The sequence below is a fragment of the Perognathus longimembris genome, chromosome 28 (genome assembly GCF_023159225.1).
Source record: "Perognathus longimembris pacificus isolate PPM17 chromosome 28, ASM2315922v1, whole genome shotgun sequence".
In the NCBI taxonomy this organism is placed as follows: Eukaryota; Metazoa; Chordata; class Mammalia; order Rodentia; family Heteromyidae; genus Perognathus; species Perognathus longimembris.
Genome location: NC_063188.1, coordinates 64079599 through 64087529, shown reverse-complemented (window position 1 = coordinate 64087529; position 7931 = coordinate 64079599).

Genomic DNA, 7931 nt, shown 5'->3' with positions numbered 1-7931 from the left:
AGTGGGAAGAATACTTGTAGGATGGGATGCTTACTCTCCTAATGAGATTGTGCTTTAAGACAAGGGTTATGGCATAACTGATCTCCTGATTATTTTATGCTCTAAGAGACTTGACATAAGAATGGAATGGATATTTCACTCTGTCTTTGAAGAAGTAAGCTGCACAGTACAAGAGAACCAGAGAGCTAGTACCTGGGGGTGACATTTAAGAGCAGAGAACAAGCCCTGTCTTGTCCAGATAACAGCCAGAAAGAAAAAGGAAACAATCCTTACCCACAAGGACATGAATTCTTCCAATAATCCTCATGAGCTTGAAAGAACATCTTGAGATTCTATGTTGTGGAACCTCAAAACTTATTATAAGCCATGCAGCACTGGCTCACACCTGTAACCCTAACTACTAAAGAGTCAGATCTCAGGATTGTGGTTCAAAGCCAGATTGGCAGGAAAGTTCTTGAGACTCTTATCTCTAATTAATCAGCAAAAGGCCAGAAGTGGATCTGTGGTTCAAGTGGTAAAAAGCCTGCCTGGAGGGGGAAAAGGTAAAGTGTACAGCCCAAGCCCTGCATTCAAGCCTCAGTACCAGCAACACACACACACACACACACACACACACACACACACACACACACACACATTTCAATATTATAAGAGCCTTTGGAGCTTCTACATGTTTCTTTTATAATGATGTCTTTGATCTTCATCATAATCACTCCCCAGTCCACATAAATGGATGCCTGTCCTATAGGCAGCCATTATGATGCCTCCAGTCATTCCAGCATCAAATATCAGTCATACAAATATCTCAGATAGTTCAGGCCCAAGGTGTCTGACATTTCAGCTAACAATGTGTAAAAGATGAGAATCACTCACCTGAGTCCACAGAATTACAAGACATGACAAAAATGATTCTTGTTCTAAATCACTAAATTTTTTGCTTTTTATACAGTAACATGCAAATGTCCAGATAATGTATTACTGAGTCACAATTTAAATTCTGATATTTGACTTACAGATCATATTCCTAACCAATAAACCATCATTCTGCTTATGAATGCAAAAAAATCTAGTAAGATTGACACATCCAGCATTCTGTGAGAAAAACATAGCCTGAAACTAGGAAGAGTTTACTTTTGCAACACAAGGATGACATAAGAGAAAATCTATCTTGGACAGACTGAAGACAAAATACCATATGATCATCTCATGAGATGTGAAAAAATCTTTGGTAAGAAGCTTACAGTCACTACTTTAAGGGAAACAATCTTGGCAAACTAGTACTATAATGGAACATCCTTAGATTGAAAATTATTATATAAACCTTAATATTGAAACAATAAAATATTTTATACTAAGGTTAGAAAAGAATGTCTATTGTTTGGTGCATAAATATTGACCATCGTGATTTCCTCTTCATGGATCATTCCCTTTATTAATATGTAATAGACTTCCTTGTTTCTTCTTACTGATCTTAAAGAAAAATCCATTTTATTCAATACAAATATGGCTACTCCCACCTTCTTGAAGGATGCATTTGCTTGAAAGATCTTTTTCCATCCCTTCACTCAGAATTTCTTTATATATTTGACTGTGAAATGGGTCTCTTGGAGACCAAAAATAGGTGGATCTTTTTTTTGATCCAATCTGCTGCTCTACTTTTTTTTATTGGGTAATTGAGTCTGTTAATGTTTAATGTTATTATGCAGAGATGTGTTGTGTTTTCTGTCATTTTCTTGGTTTTCTGTATATTTCTTCTTTCCTCTTCCTCTTCTAAACTAGTCTTCTAGTGATTCTTGTCTAATGTGTGTACTTGAGTTTGTTTTCTTCAGATTGTATGTGTCCCTTTAGGATTCTTTGTAAGGCTAGTTTAATGCTCATGAATTCATTAATTTTCATTTGTCAAAGAAGGTTTTAGTTTCACTGTCAAATTATGAAGGATACCTTCATTGGGTACACCATTTGGGATTGGCAGTTGTTAATCTTTGGGATGTGAATGATACCATTCCAGGTTCTTCTTGCATTGAGACTTTGTGGGGAGAGATCTGTAGTGACTCTGGTCTTCTTTTCATTGTAATATATCTCCTTCTTTGATTTTGCTTAATTTAAAATTAATTTCTTACTTTCAAGCCCAGAGTTTTACTACAATGTGTCTAAAAGTATTTCTTCATGGATACTGTCTACTAGGATTCTGTTAAGAGAGAAATACAAAAGCACAATGCCTATGTGCCTCATCATATCAACATATATATATATATATATATATGTATGTATATGGAAACAAACCAAGATATGGAAACAAGAGACCTTTCTACTTTGTTTCTTTTAGTTTTCATATTTTTATTTTGTGATGATTCTGTCTTCTTTTCCTCTTCTATAGTGTATTCAAGTGTATGTATATCCTTGGGAGGATTAGGGGAAGGGTACAGAACTTGAGGGGAAAAGAGTGAAAAAATGCAGCAGTGGAATTCACTGGACACTGGTAAAACTGAATTATACAACTCATGGGTGGAGATGGGAGGGAAGGAATGGAAGAGAATGAGAGAACAGAAGACACTGTATGAAGGGAAATGTACTCATTACTTGTAATCTCTCTGTACATAACCTCTAAAATAACAATAAAGTCAATTAATTTTAAGAAAGAATAAATAAACCTATCATATGAACAAGTTGTAGGGGTGATTGCATTCATATCTATTAATGTCCGGAAGACAAATGAGATGCCCACTACTGCACTATTACATATTATTCTGCAGATGTGATATAAGAAAACAAATCAAGAAATGAAAAGATTAAAAAAGAAGAAAACTATGCTATAAGAAGGAATTAATAAACATTTTAAGGCTGTTGATATAACTCAGTGTTAGAATACTTAACTAGCATGATTTTGGCCATGGAGGTAATCCTCAACATCACAAACAGAAAAAGAGGGAGCTGAGGTGCACCTGTGTAGAATGTAGAAGGCCCAGGCTATACAGTGTAGAAACCTGATGCTAGACTCAACTCCAAAGGGATGAAGAACCTCAATATAAGACCAGATACTCTGAAAATATCACAGGAAGGGATAGGGTAAACACTAAGGTTCCTGGGCATGGGTAAAACTTCCTAAGTAAAGATCCAGAATCATAACAAATCAAATAAAGACTAAGTAAATGGGCTTAAATCAAATTGAAGTTTTTCATGGCAGAGGACATAGCTAGCAAGATAAACAGAAAGCTCACAGAATAGGAGAAAAATCATTGCTAGACAAAGGCCTCATATTTAAACCTTCTCAGAACTCAAAAAATTAATCCCCCCCAAACAAATACCCAATGAAACAATAACCCAAGTAATAAATGGGCTAAAGACTTAGAGGCTTCTTTAAAGATGAAATAAGAATCACCAATAGACACATGAAGAGATGTTCAATATCACTGACCATAAAAGAAATGAAAATCAAAACAACATTGAGATTCCACCTCACTCCAATTAAAATAGCCATTATCAAGAAAACTAATAATAACATATGTTAGCAAGGATGTAGCCAAAACAATACTATACTGTTTATGGGAATATAAACTTGTTCAACAATTTTGGAAAGCAGTATGGAGGTTCCTCAAAAGACTAAACATAGACCTCTCCTATGACCCAGCAGTCCTACTCCTGAGCATCTATCCAATTGACTACAAACCAGGCTACACTAAAACTATCAGCACAACCATATACATCACAGCACTGTTTACCATAACCAAGAAATGGAATCAATCCAGGTGTTCTTCAGTGGATGAATGGATCAAGAAAATGTGGTATGTATACACAATGGAATTCTAAACTTTTATCAGAAAGAATTACATTGCTCCATTCATAAGGAAATAGACTTTGGAAAAAATATACAAAGCCAAATAAGCCAGACACAAAGAAACATAAGATGTATAGTTTCCCTCATTTGAAATAATTAGAATGTGCCTATTAATCTACAACTAAACCTAATGGATAAGAAAAGACAAATAATTACACTTGGACATGATTAATTAAACAGCACTCTAAACATTCACATTGATAACAAAAAAGGCGATTCTTTGTTTTAGGTTGCGTGTTTCCTTTATTTGTGATAGTTACAATATGCCTATACATCTATAAGTGAATACACTCAATGTTAAAAAATTACATAGGTGTCTAAGTACTCACACACAGTGAGACCAAAGGGGAGCATATTCCTTGGGGACGATCACAAAGGCACAATAGCTATGTACATTTATCTGGTCATAGATAAAAATATTTACTGAAATAAATTCAAGGAAATGGAAATAAGAATTTTATTTTTGTTGCTGTTTTTGTGTTTTCTTGTTGTTTTTTTTTACTCTACAAGGTAAAATATGGCAGTTCTATTTTTTCTATTTTTCTTTTTTTTTCTTCTTTATTGTCAAAGTGAAGTACAGAGGGGTTACAGTTTCATATGTAAGGCAAATACATTATTTATCCAACTTGTTACCTCCTCATTTCCCCCATCTCCCCCCTTCCCAGTTCCATCCCTCCCATGAGTTGTATGGTTAGTTAACACCAATTGGTTTTGTAAGTATCGCTATTGCAATGGTTTGTCTTTTTATCTTTTCTCTCTTAATTTTGGAATTCCCTTTCCCTTCCCTAGTTCCAATACTCGTCTATACAGTATCTGGGGTACTAAGCTCAGTTACAGTAATAGCAGGAGTAAAACCACAGGAAGGGAATATGAGAGAACAAACAGTACGGTTTCATGTGGTATGTTGAAATTAACTACAGCAATGATATACCACTTATTTCCATAACATGGAGTTCATTTCACTTAGCATTATTTTGTGTGTTCATACAGGCATAGTTATTAAGTTATTAAGTTATTAAGTGCTCTTCTGCTAAAGATGTACTAATTATTCCCTATGAGGGAAACCATAGTGTTTATGTTTCTTTGGGTCCTGGTGACTTCACTTAATATGATTTTTTCCAGGTCCTTCCATTTCCTTACGAATGGGGCAATGTCATTCTTTCTGATAGAGGCATAGAGTTCCGTTGTGTATATGTAACACATTTTCTTTATTCACTCATCTACTGAGGAGCATTTGGGTTGGTTCCATATTTTAGCAATGACAAATTGTGCTGTGATGAACATAGTTGTGTTGGTAGCTTTAGTGTGTTCTTGCTTGTAATATTTTGTGTAGATGCCCAAAAGTGGGACTGCTGGGTCATAAGGAAGCTCTATGTTTAGCTTTCTGAGGAATCTCCACGCTGCTTTCCAGAGTGGTTGAACAAGTTTGCATTCCCACCAACAATGTGGTAGGGTTCCCTTTTGGACATACCCTCCAGTATTTGTTATTATTAGTTTTCCTAATAATGAAAATTCTTACTGGGGTGAGGTGGAATCTCAGTGTTGTTTTGATTTGCACTTCTTTTATGGCCAGTGATGTAGAGCACTTCTTCATGTGTCTCTTGGCCATTCTTATTTCCAAAAGAGGATATTCTTAAGAGACGAACACAAGGGTGTAATAACTATGTGCATGTGGTCATATAAAATTATGCTTATGGAAATGAACTCTTTACAGTTCTTTATTCTTTAGTTTATTCCCTTTGTCACTGTTTTTTTCTTTTTGTGCCCTTTGTCTTGTATATAAGTTTATCTGATTTGCGGAGGGAAAAGGGAAGCACAGAAACAATGGGACAAGGGGTGAACCAATTCAGCAGTGATACTTAGTAGACACCATGTTGGAAATGAACTACACAACTTTTGGGGAAGGAGTTTAGGGAGGGGAAAACCTGGGAGAGAATGAGGAGGGAGGTGACACCATTCAAACGGAAATGTATTCATTACCTGACTTGTAACTATAACCTCTCTGTATATCACCTTCATAATAAAATTTTTTAATGTAAAAATTAAAATTAAAAAAAATGATTAAGAAGAGTGTAAAAGACCCTGACTTTATTGGCATATGATGTAGAAATCCTTAACTATACATGTAATTACATATTAATGATTTTTTTAATATTTAGGAGAAGGACTAACATGTTAACTACCTTGACTTCTCATTACATACTGCATATAAGTATTAAATTATGACATTATCTCATAAATGTGTACAACCAAAGAAAATGAAAAAGCAATGTAAATTAGAATCATAACTGCAGAAAAATAAAATCCATAGGAATGAATTAAGAAATATGTCATTTTTAATGAAAAAGTAGTATAATTTTATTGATGGACATATGCCAACACCTAAATCATGAAAGATATACCATGTAACTGAATGGAAAACTAAGTATTATAAAGTTATTCATTGTATTAAATCAAACCTTGTATTCTTTCAAACTATTTGGTGTATGATATATTGACTAATTGCTTTGAAAAACTGGCTATCCATATACAGAAGATTGAAACTTGACCTCTGTGCAAAAAAAAAAAAACCCTCAAAATAGATGAAAGACTTAAGTCTAAGACCTGGATCAATGAAACTACAAAAATAAAATAGAGAAAACCTTTGAAAATATTGGTACAGTAATGCTATGGTTAGGACCTCAAAAGCAAAGGGAACAAAAGAAAAACTGAAAAAGGGATCATAGAAAATAAGAACCTCTGCACAGCAAAGACAACAATCAACAAAGTGAAAAGTCAAACCAGAAAATGGGATAAAATATTTGGTAATTATTTATTTGAGAGGGGGTGAATATTCAAATATATAAGGAACTCTAAGACCTCAAGAATAAGAAAACAAGTAATTCCCATAGCTACTAAGGAAGCTGTGATATAGAAAAAAATGGTGGTCTGAAATGAGTCTGTGCAAAAAGTTTGTAAGAGTCTTTCTCCAATTAACCAGCAAAATACTGAGCTGGGGGCCTGGCTCAAGTAATAGATGAGCAAGTGTGTACGAGGCCCTGAGTTCAAATCTCAGTACCATCAAACAACATCATGTAATTCAATTTAAGATGTACATATGTATATTCTAATATGCACATGTATATACATATATGTGTGCATATATGCATGCATATGTGTATGCACGTATGCATGCATGTTTAAATACCTGTATCTCCACATGTGGCACATGGCTGTGGATATATACAAATAATAATGAAAATATATACCTAATATTGTAGCTACATCTGGTGAAGAAAAAAAGCAAACGAAGATACAGAGAAAGGGAATGCTAAATTTACCTGTAAATTGTACTTTAAGTACATTAAATAATTTTTCTAAAAAGTCAGACAGGAGGAACTAGTGGGCCTACTGAACACAGTGATGGAGAAATCTGAAATAGGATTTATCCAGAGTTAGATGAAACTTGGAGGTCTGTGCACAGACAACAGGGAATCACAGATGTGAGTAATTGTGGGGATCAGGGATTCTATTAGGAGGTAGGCTGAGATCTCAAGAGCTGAGCTTTCAGTATCTGTGACCCTTTCTAAACTATAGTAAATACAGTTCACATTTCAGAGCTCCAAGCTAGTCCCTAAAAATAAAATGGATGTCTGTTCACATCTGCCAAAAGTTAGAAGAGATATTGGCTCCGACTTCAGTTTTGCCTCTGATGAGAAAAGGTTTTGGCTGGGACCCCAAAGCTCTGGTTCCTTGACCAGCTGCAGATTGTCATGCTAAGTCCTCAAAGATCATACTGCTCAGAAGACAGATGCACTCCAGGCCAGCATAGACTTTTTACTCCATGTCAGGGATCTAGACTCAAACCCCAGTGCTCTCTCTTTCCCCCTGGATCATGCTAGATTAAGTTGGAGTCAAAAGTCCCCTGGCCTAGTATTTGCTCCCACAGAGATCATGTCCTGTTCCTCTGGATCATATTTACTACAGTTGCCAGTAGAGTCTAAGCAAAAAGCCCATGTTCAAATTATACCCACTTCAGTTCCTGAATCCAGTGTCACCCATTTTATGTCCTAGTTGACTGCATTCCTCTCTGGTCTCTGATGAAAAGGAGCAAAGG